Raw genomic sequence first — 15,917 nt, 5'->3', positions numbered from 1 at the left:
CATATTTTAAGTAGTTTGCATAGACACACGTTTTAAAAACAATAAAGTTCCTAATACCCGCCTTCTCTGAACAGTTAGCTTGCTGCCCCATCCCCCTCCTTCCTATCCTCTGTTGTGTGAATCCATGGACTAGCCTCCTCCCTCCTGCCATGCATGGTCTGATGTGCTGCCACTGCCCTCAATTTAGTATGATGTACCAGTCCACTCCTCCTGCCCTCAATTGTCCAATTCTATGCCCCATCATTGACCTCCTGCTTAAACTCTGTGCTTAGCTTGCTGCCCCTATTCTCCTTCCCCCTGCCCTCCGATGTCTTTGTGCATGTCCCTGCTCCATCCTTTTTGCCCACCATGTTCCATGAACCTGCCACTCCTATCTACTCTGAGTGTTCTGTTGAGCTGCCACTCCCCTCCCACCTGCCTAGCATTGTCAGATGACTGTAACCTGTCCCTGCCACCTCCACCCTGCCTGTCCACATGCCATGCCCCTATCCTCTTCCTCCTGTCCTACATGGTCCATTGTACTGCCACACCCTTCTGCCCTCCCTGGTCTGTTGTGCTGCAACTGCTCCTCCTGCCTGCCCCGTGCGGTCTGTTGTGAGGCCCCTTCCCCTGAACTTTCTTGTCTGTGCACAGGTCCTGACCCTCCCTTCTATCCTCCATCGTCCTTTGTGCATGCCCCTGCACTCTCCTTCTTGCCCATCATAGCCATTGTGCTGCCACTAACCCTCCCACTTGCCATGCATGGTCTTCTGTGCTGCCATGGCCCCTCCCACCTTCCCTGTGTGGTCAGTTAGCTGCCCCTGACCCCCTCCCACCTTCCCTCCATGGTCTGTGTGTATGCCATCACAGTCTCGCTGTTGCTCTTCATGGTGTGTCTTGCTTCTAGTGCCCATCCTGCCTGACCTCCATGGCTATCTTGCTGCTCCTGCCCTGCCCCCTTGCCCCCAGCCCTCTGTTTACATGTGTGGACCCCTACTCCCTCCCTCCTGGCTTGTCTGTTCCATTGTAATGCCCCTGATCCGTCCCTCCTGCCCTTTATGGTCTGTTATGCTGCAGCTTTCTCTCCTGTCTGTCCTATATGGTGAGCTAGCTACCATTGCCTCTTGCCCCTCTGTTCTCTGTTGTCCATGTGCATGGTCCTGTCCCCTCCCTATTGCTTTCTCTGGATTGTTGTGCTGCACTCCCGTCCCGCATGCCCTGTGTGGTGTATTGTGCTGCTGCAAACCCTGATGCCTGCCCTGCAGGGTCAGTTTGGTGCACCTCTCCATGTCCCTCCTGTCCTCTGTTATCCAAGTCCATGTCCCTACCCCATTTCCTTCCATGATCCAATGTACCATACTGGCGAACATTTTGAACTTGGTAAGAGGGAGATTTTGAAAAAAAACTGTGGTATTGATTTTCCCCTTTGAGTTACATTGAAAAAGAGGAGATTGTAGACAGGAGACAGATCAAATAAAGCCCATTTAAGCTTAAAAACATTGGACGTTTCCTGGCTGAATCGGGCCTGTTGGCATGTATGGTTGTACTACCATTGCCTCTTCCTTCTGCCCACAATGGTCTATTACATTGCCATAGCCTCTCTTGCAAGTCCTGTATTGTTGATTTGTTGCCCCTGCCCCCCTTTCCACTGCCCTCCATAGTCTGTTGTGCTGCCACGGCCCTTCCTGCCTGCTCAGTGTGGTTAAATTGTTGCCTTTGCCCCCTCCTACCTGCCTTCAATTTTCAGAGTCCGTGCCCCTGGCCTCTGCCTCTCAACAGTATCCTAATGAACAACTAGATTGCTAACATTCTATATTTATTACAAAGTGTGGAATGCCTGACGTCATCTTGATGTAATCAAAACTGTAATACCTAGAGCATTTCCTTTAGAAATTACATATATGAGAGGGTCTTATTGGCATCAAAATTATGGTTAGTGCTCTAAAAGACTAAAATAAGGACATATCTTCTGAGTTTTCAAATAGCGACAAAGCACTTTTAAAATTATTTGTTATCTTTATGTTTTTTTATCCAGTTGACCACTTGATTAAATGTTGCACTTAGGGGAGAGGATGTGGTGTTACTTCCAGAACTGCAGAATTTGCAACTGGGGAACCAGGTTGGAGTTTCTGCTTCAGCTCGACATTCTGTGATTCTGGTCAAATCACTTAGTCTCCCCATGTCTACAACCAAAATGAATTTGTTCTTGTGTGATGTAACCAATGCTCATGTAAAGCACTCCAATACCTGACAAGTCTGCACTATATAACACTGCAAAAACACAAAATAATAAGTGTTTTGCACACTTCTGTCATTGGGCTATATTTGGGCTACATCTGGGTGATTTTGGGCTACATTTGGGCTCTTTTGTCTCCGGTAGCCATCTTGGGAGATTTATTTGTTATGAAGTTTCCTAATTTCCTCATGTACTGCAGTCTCCTCAGTAGGAAATGCTTTCAGTTTTTTACTTTGATTCCATCATGAAGGTATTCAGATATGTCACACATTTGCCATAAATTCTGAATGTTAGCACTCTAGTTGCTCATTAGATCACTGTAGTAAAACTACTGTTCACCATGGAAGTCTGCTCCTGGTATTAAAAGTGCATGTTTCAGTCTGCATGTCAGAATATTTTAATGAAATAGAAGAGGATTTGAGAAGTCACTCAAAAATGTGCCCTAATTTTTCTTTCTGCATCACTAATCATACTTTTTATGGAACAATGAATCTCCTCATTTTGTTCCTTTTTAAATTAAATGTTTTAAGAGTTACCACTTTAATCCAAGCAAGATGCCTTCAGGTGTGCCATACGTTTATCATAAGTAGGACTGTTAGCGCTCTAGTTGTTCTTTGGAACACTCTGGGAAGCTGCAGAACACAAAGGAATCAACTGACAGTCTCTGCCCTTGTTGGATGTACATGTTTTACTGAGAATGTCAGACTTCATTCTCACATGACTGAGAAAGATAATGTGAATTTACAGAAAATAAGCTCTCAGTTTAGCTTATAGATCACCTTCCAAACCTCTGTGGGAAAACCATGAGAAAATATTTTTCTCTCAATCATGATATCCCAGCAGAAGGCTTTTTCACATGGTGAAATCACCTTAGAACATACCACAATTCCTAAAATGAGTATGGTACCCTCAACAAATGATTTATAATGTAACTAAAGCCTTAAAACCTTTTATTAACTGCAATGCTTTTTAATGAGGTGCTATCATGTATATTGGTCCCAAGATGGCTGCCAACACTTCTTGGATGAAGTGCTGACAGCCAATCAGATCTCAGGATGAGATGTGTGGTTAGGCTCCGCCCACATATATATATGATTTTACTTTTGATTTTCTCAGGAATTACTGAACAGATTGACTCCATATATGCAAAAGGCACATCCCTGAGCTGAGGACTACCTCTCTGCCAAATTTCAAGTAATTCTGTTCAGCCGTTCGGGCTGTACCTTGGACTAAAGGTCCCTATGGAAAATTGCATGGGGAATATGTGTTTTGGGACCCCCCTTTTTTCTCAGCCCCCGCTTGGCAAATCCCCCCGAGACTTTCAGGGTAGGAGCGTAGCGGAGCACCCCACCTATTTTGAAAATTTCGAGAGGATTCGTCAACCGGCGCCAAAGTTATTCCAAATACAATGTTGCGGATTTCCTATGGAAACACGGTCCTAACTATAACTATCTACTGGCGACCGCCAGTAGATAATATATATATATATATATATATATATATATATATATATCTCGCTGCTGCAAAGTACAAAAGAACAGCACTCACGGGAAACTACTCACCCAGATTTTATTGGGTTTTTGATCAAGGCCTCTGTTTTGGGGCCGATTCGCATCATGGCGGTGCGTGGTACACGAATGGATTAAATAAATACCTTGCACTCAGAAGATTGGGTCTGTTTCGTCTGTCCAGCATTTTGGAGGTTTATGACGGAGTTCTTCGCATATATACATATATATATATCTATATATCTCGCTGCTGCAAAGTACAAAAGTACAGCACTCACGGGAAACTACTCACCCAGATTTTATTGGGTTTTTAACACAACACAAAAGACGCGTTTCGGCGACTGCCTTTGTCAATTTCACACGGCAGCCCGAGACAGCGTTATTTAAATCAATATCATACTCATTCATTGGTTGTTTGAACTGAGGTTAAAACAAACAAAGGACTTTAGAGATGGACATAGAAATCATTTCAGCCATCTTCGAACATGCATTCTTCATCTACCTTGCGCCTGGCACTCAGCAGACTTTCCGCTGAGTATCCTCATGTGTGGAATCTAGCCACACTTTCATTTGCTGCCGCTTGGAAGTCACACTCTCTGGTACAGTTCCACTTTATCCTCAGCAGCTCACCATACGGAATACTATGAATTAGTTTGTCCACATGGCAGCTGCTGGAATGTAAGACGGAATTGCCCGCCATCGGTTTTCTATGCAGAACTGTGCACAATCTCACATCAGAAACAAAGACTCGTAAATTTAAAACGTTTACAGAGATTTTGCTCATCTCCCCACTGAACTTTAAATTTAGATTGTTCATGTTCAGAACCATGACAATCCCTGGCTTACTCTTCTGTACCGTTGTATATGATGAATAAATCATCGATATATCGGTTCCAGCTGACCAATTTATTGGTCCATACTTCATTGGCATCCGACCAGGCCACCCGCTTCGCCCACCAGCCTACGAAAAGATTTGCATAGCTGGGGGGGAAGCAGGTGACCATGGCCATGCCTTGCGTCTGTCTGAACAATTGCTCCTGAAAAAGGAAAATGTTGTTGGTTAGGCAGTACTTGACAAATTCCAGGATCATACAGTTGTGTTCCATGTATTTCAAGGAACGTCCTTTCAAAAAGTATTCAATGGCTTCCAGGCCCTTCTCATGTTGAATACTAGTATAAAGGCTTGAAATGTTTAGAGTGATCATAACAAAATCAGATTCCCAGGTAATGCCCTCAATTCTTTTTTAAAAGTCTTTAGTGTCTTAAATGTACGAGGTCAGTTCAATCACAAAATTAAACAAGAAGAAATCAATGAACATGGACATATTTTCAGTTATTGCTCCCTTCGAGGACACAATGGGACGCCCGGGGGGGGGGGGGGGGCTCATACTGTACTTATGCAACTTAGGGAGATGATAAAATGTCGGGATAACTGGATGTTTACAGTTTAGAAATGTATATTCATTATCGTCCAACATACCTTTGTATTTCCATTTGCTTATGAGCTGTCCCTAGATTTCAATGCTGCTAGAGTATTTTTTCATGGAGATGCATCTGTAATTAGACGTGTCATTAAGTAGTTTCAATTCTTCCTTGCAGTAATATTCAGAGGTGAGCAAGGCTATGTTCCCCCCTTTATCTGAGGGTTTACAGATGATTGTATGATCTCCTTGTAGATTTTTAATTGCCTTTCTTTGTTGCTGTGTTGTGTTATTGATGTTACTACGATCTTCTCTAGATCGGTGATTCATCAGACCCTTGGTTACCTGGTCCGTGAACAGATCAATGGCGTCATGTGGCATCTGGGGCACATACTTGGAAGCTGGTTTAAAAGGACTCCTCGGGCTCTCTTGTAATATGACCTGAACTATCATTACTATGTGCAATGTTGAGGTCCATATTTGCAGCCTGTGTGTATGTCATACCCTCCATTTGTAACTCCTCCAGGATTGCCACTGTGCTGAGATCATGGCTGGTTAAAAGTTCCATTCCTGCACTTGGAGACTCTGTCAGGCCGATAGGATTTCTGGGCCTTGCAATTTAAAGAATTTTCGCAGTTTGACCTTCCTAGCAAATTTAAAGAGATCATTTCTCGTCTGGGTATACTCCAGTTTTTTTAAATGCAGAATGAAAAACCCAGTTGTAGAACTGACTTCCCATCATCCGTTAGATTCCTGGGCGTGAGATTCACAATTATTAAGTTATCAGCGTCAATTATAGACGTCTGACTCCCGCTTGCTCCTTGTTATTCTCGGCGATTTGTTGCTGGTGCTTGTGCCATCCTCCTCTTCTCGTCCTCCTCGTCGGGTGTTTCTTTTTGTCGGTACTGGGGGCTTGCATCTGCCACCTCTCCCTAATGTTAGTCTGATTAGGAGAAACTCCTCGTGAAAAGGGGCCGTTTGCTCAGTGCCCGCTATATATATATAATCCTTTGGGTTCTGAAGTAGCGTGCTACGTACCAAAAAGAGATTGAACGCTTCCTCGAGGTTAGTAACTCCTATATAAATTCAATTACATTTACAACATGTGTTTGGGGGACAGTTACTGAAACAATCCTTTGTTACCACATGTCTTTAACAATTATTTGAACATGCAGTGTTTTGTTTTTTTAAACATGGATCTTTTCCATGCAGCATATCTCTAAGATTACTGAAGCACAATCGTGTTTTCAGATATAGTTGTAATGTAACACATACAATACACAGGAATGAGCCAACACTTGTAGACCATAGTTTGATTCATTTTTCGATGGATGATTAAGTTGTAGCCATGTACAGTCATGCGTGCATAATATTTTGGATTTGTCTGTGTGTAGGCATTTTTAAACGAGTAGCAACATGATTTGACATAACAAAAAAGAAAATGTTATATTGGATCAAGTATGTGTGAGTTACTATTACATATCCACAACAGTGAGGCCATCCTATGTGATAACAGTCTATGCATTATTTCAAAGGTTCTGTAAAATTACACCTTTGTCAGAATGCAACACATGGACAACTCATTTAGGTGCTGCATTCCATTGTGTAATGTTGATCAGTAATCGATTTTGAAGACTTACCCTACACTATACAGAGAAAGGTATACAATTGGTTTTCTTTTTGGTTTCATTACACTCACTGTGAGTAAATTGAACACTTTATTAATCTTGTAGTTGTATGTTGGTAAATGCATTTCACATCCACATACAAATGAATACACATGCAATTAGATTTACCAATCAGTATTCCATTTCCATATCTTTAATTCTGGAAGAGCTCATTTATAGTGAATTATCAAACATATAGACATAATGGGTACTTCCAGAGTACTTGGATGCCACAATGGTGAATATACCTTTATAGTCCATCATTTCCTGTACATTGATTGAATAGTTGTGCTTCCCATTTTGCACCTGCCAAGCCATAGCAAACTGCAATGTGGGGTGGGCACCCCAGCACATTGCTGGAGCTGGCCCTGGGGGGTGGGGGTCCCCAGAGCAAATTAGGTCTCCTGGAGGGGGGCCACACAACCCCCTCCCATCTTCTGTATAGCCCCAGTGTTAGAAATGGGGATCTCTAGTTGGCAGAGGTAGGTACCTTTGACCAAATAGGGACCCTTGCTTCTAAGTCAGGGAAAGGGGATTACACTACTAGATAACCCATGCTCACCCCCTTGGAAGCTTGGCACGATCAGACAGGCTTTTCTCAGAGGCAGTGTGTTAAGCATTTGTGAAAACATACAGTAATACAGTGAAAACACTACAGATGGACACCACACAGGTTTTATAAAAATAAGTATTCTTTATATAGACTTAACACAAGACTAAAAACGACAAAAATCCACAATACTGTACTCAAAATTGACTTAAAGGTGGTAGGATTAACTTAGCTCAAGTTGGTGATAAATGCGACAAAGTTCTTACAAAAGTACCTGGATGCATAACGCAAAATAAACAAAAGGCTCACAGCGTTGGAGATGGGTCGGTTCATTGCTTCGGGGGAGACAATGAGTCGCGCCTCAATGCTTGCGCAGAGTAGGGGATGCGTCTTGATCCTTACCGGAGAGGAGGTGATGCATAGATTCTCGTGCTGCAGCCCGGTTGCGATGCGTCAAGATGGCGCCTCGATGCGATGCGATAAGATGGTGCCCTTGATGCGATGATGTTGAGACGATGCGGGCATGCCCTGGCAGCCTTGCGGCGACTCTGTACTTAGGAGCCGCGACGGCCCTGCGACACGCTTCTTCGAAGATGCGACGGCTACCCTCGCGGTTGCGATGTGCTTCTCCGGTGATGCAACAGCAGACAGCTGCGACGAAGGCACGCTTCAAGGAGATGCGGTGGCAGCATGCTTCTCCAGCGATGCGATGACTACACTTGCGGCAGCGACACTTTTCTTCTTGTTGCGTCTCGCTTCCAGCTCCCAGCGACACGCAGGCTTCTGCAGCTAGAATTCCCAGCATGGGAATTCAGGGGGGAGCTGGTGGTGAAGTCTGTTGTCCCTGTGACCTCGGCAGGAGGCAAGCACAAGTGCAAGCCCTTGGAGAAATATTCTGCAAGATGATGAAGTACACGCAAAAGTTCCTTCTCCTCTCCTTGTCACTGAAGACACCACTGTAGGCCATCCCAGCAACACAGCACACTGGCAGGGGGCAGTGCACTCCTACAGCTTCCTTTGGTTCTTCTCCTTGGCAGAGGTTTCTTCTTGTTGTTCCAAAAGTGATCTAAAATATTGGGGTCTGGGTCCCCATATTTATACTACTTTTCTCTTTGTTCTCTGAAGGCCTAGTCCAAACCAGTTCTGATCAGTCCTGGAGCACTTTGTTGACAAGACTTCTTTCCTTTCAGAGTGCATGGCAGAGACATCAGACGCACCACAGGAGGTGGAGCCAGCATTGTGGAGGGAAGGCACAGCCCTATTCAGGTCCCAGGTGCAACTCCTCCCTCCCATCTACATGCAGATCTTCCTATTCAGCCCTGTGCTGACTCACCGTCTCTCCTGGAATCCCCTAGCCCCTGTCACTCACAGAACCAGACACACAATACATAACCTAGCGAAGGCAGGCTTTGACAGTTAAGCAAGAAAATACCTAATTTCTAAAAGTTGTATTTTCAAACACAAAATGTTAAAACCAACTTCACTAAAAGATGTATTTTATCATTCTGAGTTCAGGCATACTAAACTCGAATTTCTACCTAGTTCCCTGAGTCAGTTAGGATTATAAGATATAATAATAAGACTGTCCATTCTGGCCTATGGGGAACAGGTAGCCTTGCAATAGTGAAAAACGAAAATGGCTGTAATTCACTATTAGGACATGCCACACACACCAGGGCATGTCCTACCTTATACTTACAATGTACCCTGCCCTTGGTCCTACCATAGGGGTGTCTGATATTAAGAAAATGGAAGGTTTAGGGACTGGCAAGTGGGTGCACTTGGTCAGTCAACATGCTTTTGTGGGTGGCACAACCAGTGCTGCAAGCCCACCAGCAGCATTTGATATACAAACATTGGGCACCCCTGGTGCACTGTACTAGGGTCTGACAGGTAAATCAAATAACCCAATCATTGGGTCACTAATCAATACATCAATGTAACATATGGAGCACTTGCACTGTGGCACTGAATAGCAGTGGCACAGTGCCCACAGCATCTACACCAGCAAAACATATCAAAAACAGAGGAGGCAATCAGAAAAAATGGAAGGGAGACTCACACCAATGGTACCAGGTCTAACACCCAGGAAGGTGGTGGTCCCTGGGGCTAGGGGTCCGCAATGGACCCCCTTCATTACTGTATTTGTGACCCAGGGAGGTGGTGGTCCCTGGGGACGCGTGGCTACATTGGTGAATATACCTTTATAGTCCATCATTAACTGTACATTGATTGAATAGTTGTGCTTTCCATTTTGCTCCCGCCAAGCCATAGCAAACTGCAATGTGGGGTGGGCACCCCGGGACATTGCTGAAGCTGGCCCTGGGGGGTGGCGGTCCCCAGAGCCAAGTAGGGCTCCTGGAGGGGGGCCACGTGGCCCCCTCCCATCTTCTGTATAGCCCTGGGAAGGTGGTGGTCCCCAGGGCTGCATTGGGGGGGTGCAGGGCCTCCCCTTTAAAAAAAAAAAAAATCATTAATGGTTGTGCCCCGGCAAGGTGGCGGTCCCCAGGGCAGCGGGGGCCTGATCAGGCCCACCCGCATCATAGGTGGCAGTCTCCGGGGCAGCGTGGAGCCGAGCGGGCCGCCCACATTTGTGTGCACAAGGGCCCTGGGAAGGTGGTGGTCCCCGAGGCTGGGGGGGCAAGCAAGCCCCCAACATTTTCATTGTTTAGAGCCCCAGGGAGGTGGCGTTCAGAGGGGGCTGGCATTAGCCCAAGAGGGAGGCCGGCGAGCCCCGCTCCTTCCTGCCCCCAGGATTTAGCCTACCAAGGAGGCTTTAAAAAGACACGTGGGAGACTGCTCACCTTTTAAAAGAAAATATTGCTGTGGATTTCGGATCCACCCGCGAGTCCGTGGCAAAAGTAAAAGCAAAATGCTTTAAAAACGTGACGGTGCCTCACCGTTGTATCTGGGTGGTCTGCGTATTCTTACCCTTCCCCCTTTTCTTTAATATTTACTTTCTTTCTGGGACTCAGCTTCAAGCAGAGTCCCAAGATGAATGCCAACACTTCCTGGTTGAAGTGTTGACAGTCAATCAAATTTTAGTAGGATTCCTGAGTCCACTGCAAGGTCTAGCGTCCCAAGATATCTATATTTTTTAACGATAAACATCTCAAAAACTATTGTATGGATTTACACCAAATCGCAAAAAGCACGCTTTCTGGACCAACATCTAGCTTTCTATCAAATTTGGTGTAATTCCCTTCAGCAGTACAGGCTGTAGTCCTGTTCTAAAAACAGAAAATCCCCCTAGATTTAACAAGGAGAAAACATTTTTTTGGACCCCCTTTTTTCTTAGTCCCCGCTTGACAGATCAACCTGACACTTTCAACGCAGAAGCTGTACCAGAAAGGGTACGTTCTGTGAAAATGTTGTGGAGATTCGTCAAGCGGCACCAAAGTTATTGGCAAAACTAAAAATTATATATATATATATGTATACTTGTAGGGCTTGCCGTTTTGGCATTAACACCACCGAAGTCACGGCCCCTTTTCGTACTGAACCCATCATAATCAACAGCAAATACACATGAAGAACAGAATGTGCAGTCTATGTTCTACAGTGCAGTTGTGGCCTCAGATATGTAGCAAACACCAAACTTCAAGTCCATGTGAGAATTTTGCAACATCTGAGGGCCATTGTCAACAATGACCCTTCATACCCAATGGAATGGCACTTCAAGGAGGTTCAAAATAACAACCTTGAACATCTCAAGTACTTTGTTATTGACAGTGCATCTACACTTAGACACGTTGGTAACCATGAAAAAATATTGAGACAGTTAGAGACACGCTTCATCGCAACACCAAGACTCCATCTGGTTTCATTATAAACGAAGATTTATATAATTATCTTTAAATGAGAATGAGCTACACTATTCTGTTTCTATTGATTCATGTGGAAGCTATTTCTAATTTCTGTCCTGATTTCTATGCATATTCTAGCTTTCTTAGTCAATGCATTTAAGCAGGAATATTTGTATAGACTCCTATAGTTTTTCCATATGTATCAGTTTTTGCTTCATGGGCACTATGCCCTAGTAGTGATGTCGGTGTTGACTGTTTCGGCTTGAACATCATTACATCTGTTTTTTTATTGTTCAAATGATAGCATATAGATCAAATTCAATCACTTAAACAATCAAATCACTTAAACAATCAGATGCAAAATTAAATTCCACAATATAGAAATTAATTATATTCAAACACTTATCTCCATATGGTCGAGCAAAGGACCCCAAATCTGAATCCCCAATTTTTTCCTCTTCCATGATTTTAAATGGTATAGACTATATTCCAAATTAAAGATATGGTAGATCTTCGCTCGCCACATCTCGAACGATGGGGCATCAGGTTGAAGCCACACTGAAGCAACACATAATCGTGCTACTGTGTGATTTCTAAACTGAAGAAGACCTATACATTCATAACAGATATGTACACTATCAGCTCTTTCCACAGCACATCTAAAGCATTTTCCATCATGTATCCCCCCCACTTCACCATTTTTGCAGGTGTGTGATATGAATTAAATAAAGTCTTATAGTGTTGAGTTCTCAAACTTGCTGTCACAAGAATTCTACCAGCAGTATCGATTGGTTGTTGCACATATATACCTTCAAGCTTAACCGTGCCCTCCATTTCCTATCCTGACTTCTATATCATCCGGCTGTGTTTCCATCAACACTCCATATAATATCCCTATCTTAGCTCTTTTTTTAACTGCCTCCACTAAAGAATTAGGAGCTATCTCTAAACATTTATAATGTTTACATAGAAAATCCTGTATTTGTATTTGTAAATATTTAAAGAAATCATTTTTAAGCAATTTGTACCGTTCCATTAAATCCCAAAAAGACAGAAGTACCCCGCCACAATATATATCCCCTAATTGTCTGATCCCCTTCGCTCGCCAACTTCCCATCCTTACATCCCAAAAAATAGCCGGGAATATAGTCGTTGAGTTCAAAGATGTAGAATAACATATCCGAGTTAGGGCTAACATCCTGCGTACTAGTTTCCAAACCTTGTATGCTGAAATCATCACCTTAAACTGTGTTCTCTTAAAATAACTAGGTTCCAAAAATTTTAATGAAGTATTTCTAACCTCTACCCCCATCAGCGTTTGATAAATAGTTGGTGTTTCTGCCAACTGTACTTCCTCTCCAGTCAATAGAAACCGCATATTTTGTAATAAAAATACATAATAATAAATCTGTAAAATTTGGTACAGCCCATCCCCCCCGGTCTTGTGGCAGCATCATGTATTTCAAGGCTCGACGAGCTTTCTTTTGTCCCCATTTAAACCTATCGCATAGTGATTGTAGTTTCACTAATTGTAAACGAGTGAACTACAATGGGACTGCCCTAAAATAGTACATGGCCTTGGGAATACACATATTAAGTACATTACACCTCCCGACCATCGATAGATGTAAACATTCAACCTTTTCCAATTCTCGTTTGGCCGCAGAGACTATATCTACCCAATTCACCTCTATTAAATCCTGCAATGACATCCTAATTTTAATACCCAAATACATGGCTTCATCCGTAACCCGTCCCTCCCTGGGACATGCTCCTTCAGAACATACAATTTGGGTTTAGGATGAATTCAACTTATATCCAGCCACTTCCCCAAATGCCTGAGTCAAGCTCTCTATCTCCAGCACCGCTTGCTCTGAATCAGATGTTGCCACTGCTATGTCGACCTCAGGGTGGATAGTTATTGTTAGAATCCCCAGAGTGTAGAGAACATTGGTTTATTATCTGGCGGGTCCTGATGAAGGTGGTGCCTATTTTCTTTGTATGCCACCGAAAGGCATTGACCAAGGCCAATTAAACCCTGCTATATGCAGTTGTCTTGAAAACGGTCACAGAGACTGAAACCAACATTATGTCTCAGCTTGTACAGATATATGTGATTGTGAATGGCATATGTATGTAGTATATAAGATTTGAATGTATGAGTTTTGACTGGTATATTTGTGTTGGTTCTCTATCTGGGGTTGAATATGTTGTTATATGAAGAAATAATTTTGTATTATAGAGATTTTTGAGTATATTGTAAATATGTACCTTTGATATGTTCAAATGACTAAAAGAAATGTTGATAGAATAAGAATCTTGACGAAAGCAGGAAAATAAAACAAAGTTAAACTAATAGCAAGGTGTACATGTTAATGACTTTTACTTAGGTTTGTTTTTATGAACAGCCCATGTTAGAATTCATTATTTGAATCTTAGGAAAGAGAATATAGGTCACGAGGGAGCTTTTTTATTTTGGTTCACTGCTATGTCGGCTGCATAGGCTAATACGCGCACATGATGTTGCCCACAAATCATAGACTTTATCCTATTAGTTGTTTCTAACAATACTAAGAGCGGGTTAATATTTATAGCAAATAAAAAGGGCGAGCGAAGACACCCCTGTCTTGTCCCGCTGCTGATATATAACGGGGCTGATTCTCTACGCATTACACAAATTTTAGCCCGAGGAGATTTATACATAGTTTGTATAGCCCTAATGTATTGGGTGCCAATCCCTATCTTACGCATAACAGCCCACAAAAACGGGCAGGACACACAGTCAAACGCTTTTTCAGCATCTATAAAAATAAGACATAACCTACTCTGTTGTACATTTGTGTAATCAATCATCGCGATTACTCTATTTAAATGATTGACGATGCTCCTGCCCGGTATAAGACTGTGCTGGTGCAAAGAAACCATTGGGGAAATTACTTGAGCTAACCTGGCTGCAATAATTTTTTAATAGACCTTGCCATCCACGTTTATCAAAGATATTGATCTATACGATCCTGGCAGTTCCGCCGGCTTACCTTTCTTTTTAAAAATCACTATATTGGCTTTGTCCCAAGATGGTGGCGGGTTCCCTATTGAGCTTCTTGAAATGTAGCCAACATGTTGTCCTTTATTACTTGAAAAAGCATTCGATACACCTCAAGTGGTATTTTATGTGGCCCAGTCGCTTTACCACTCGCCAGTGAGCCCATCGCTTCCCCAAGTTCTACCATAGTTATCGGAGCATCTAAGACTCCCTGCTCTTCCTGTCCTAACCCATAAAATCCACCTGTTTTAGAAAAACTTCTATATTAACATCATCGGCTATATCTTGTGTATACAACTCTTTATAGAAAGTTTGAAATACCCCCAATATTCCTTCCTTGTTTTCTACTGTATTCCCCTTACCATCATCCAATGACACTATTTTCTTTGAGGATTGCCTACCCCGAAGCCTTTGAGTGGCTTCCCCATATTCATATTTTTCTTCTTTATAAATCTTATATTGACCTGCAATTTCCTGACTCCAAACCCTATTGATCTTAGCTTTACAAGCCATCTTAATTTGTATCTCTTTAACATCCTCTCCCTTTCTTATCGCTTGTATAAGGCCCCGCTCACCTATCCTTAAGTCCTCCAAAAGTCCCTGCATGAAAATCTTCTGTTGCCTTTGTTTAGCCAGCCCATAACAAAGCGTTTCGCCTCTAAGCCCCGCTTTCAATGCATCCCATATTATCGCCTGGGTAGTGGAACCTCCATTGCTCTCTAAAAATTGTGAGGCCCAGATTTTGATGTGGTTGTTAAACTGACTATCCCAAAGAAGTTTCCTGTTAAAAGTAAATGACCCATGAGTCCTTACTTGACTTATACCAAGGATATCAAGTACTACAGGGCCATGTTCTGAGTTGATCCTAGGCTATACCTGTATTTTTGCCCCTGAAATAAGTAACCTAGATATAAAGATGTAATCCAGCCTAACTAGTTTATTATGGGGATATGAATAAAGAGTATAGCCTGGGTCTCTATGATTTACAACTGTCCACACATCGACTAGTCCATGTCCCTTTAAGATTTGTTGCAGCGCTCTAAAAACTTTTGGTTTATGCCCTGTAAACTTCTCGTAGTCCATATCCCACATCTTGCCTTCCCCCTGGATGTTAAAATCCCCACATAATAACAACGGGGTGTCCCATAAAGCCAATTCCACATTTAGATGCTCCAGTGTTTCAGCCTCATCTAGATTTGATACATATACTGTACAGATCACTAACTTACTGTCCCCTACAGTGCACTCTGCTATGGCCCACCTCCCTAAATTATCAGCTAACTTTTTACCAGTCCCAAAAATTCCTTGTCAGGCTAAAATCGCAACACGCCTATTCATGGTCGATTGTAAAGTTGCTGTTATCAATGTATAGCCAAGCTCATTCAATACCTTACATTTGCACCAGGGCAGATGAGTCTCTTGTACACACAAAATAACAGGATTTATCAACCTTAAGTCTGCCGCTACTCGTTGCCTTTTGTTCACATTATTCAGTCCACAAACGTTAAATGAGCATATGCGTAGCCCCCTATCAGTCCCCTTAGATGCCATTTGTCCTAGAAGTTTCCCATTTGCATATCGTTGCCTTGGAAATCGCTATGCAAATCATATTAAACCTATTATACATGCTATAAATTGTTTTTTTTTTATCCTTTGCCGAACCTCCTCCATCCCTTACCCCTAAGTGTCCACCCCACTCTTCCCCAC

Source organism: Triturus cristatus, chromosome 8 (genome assembly GCF_964204655.1).
Source record: "Triturus cristatus chromosome 8, aTriCri1.1, whole genome shotgun sequence".
Classification (NCBI taxonomy): domain Eukaryota; kingdom Metazoa; phylum Chordata; class Amphibia; order Caudata; family Salamandridae; genus Triturus; species Triturus cristatus.
Note: the sequence above shows the minus strand (reverse complement) of the source record.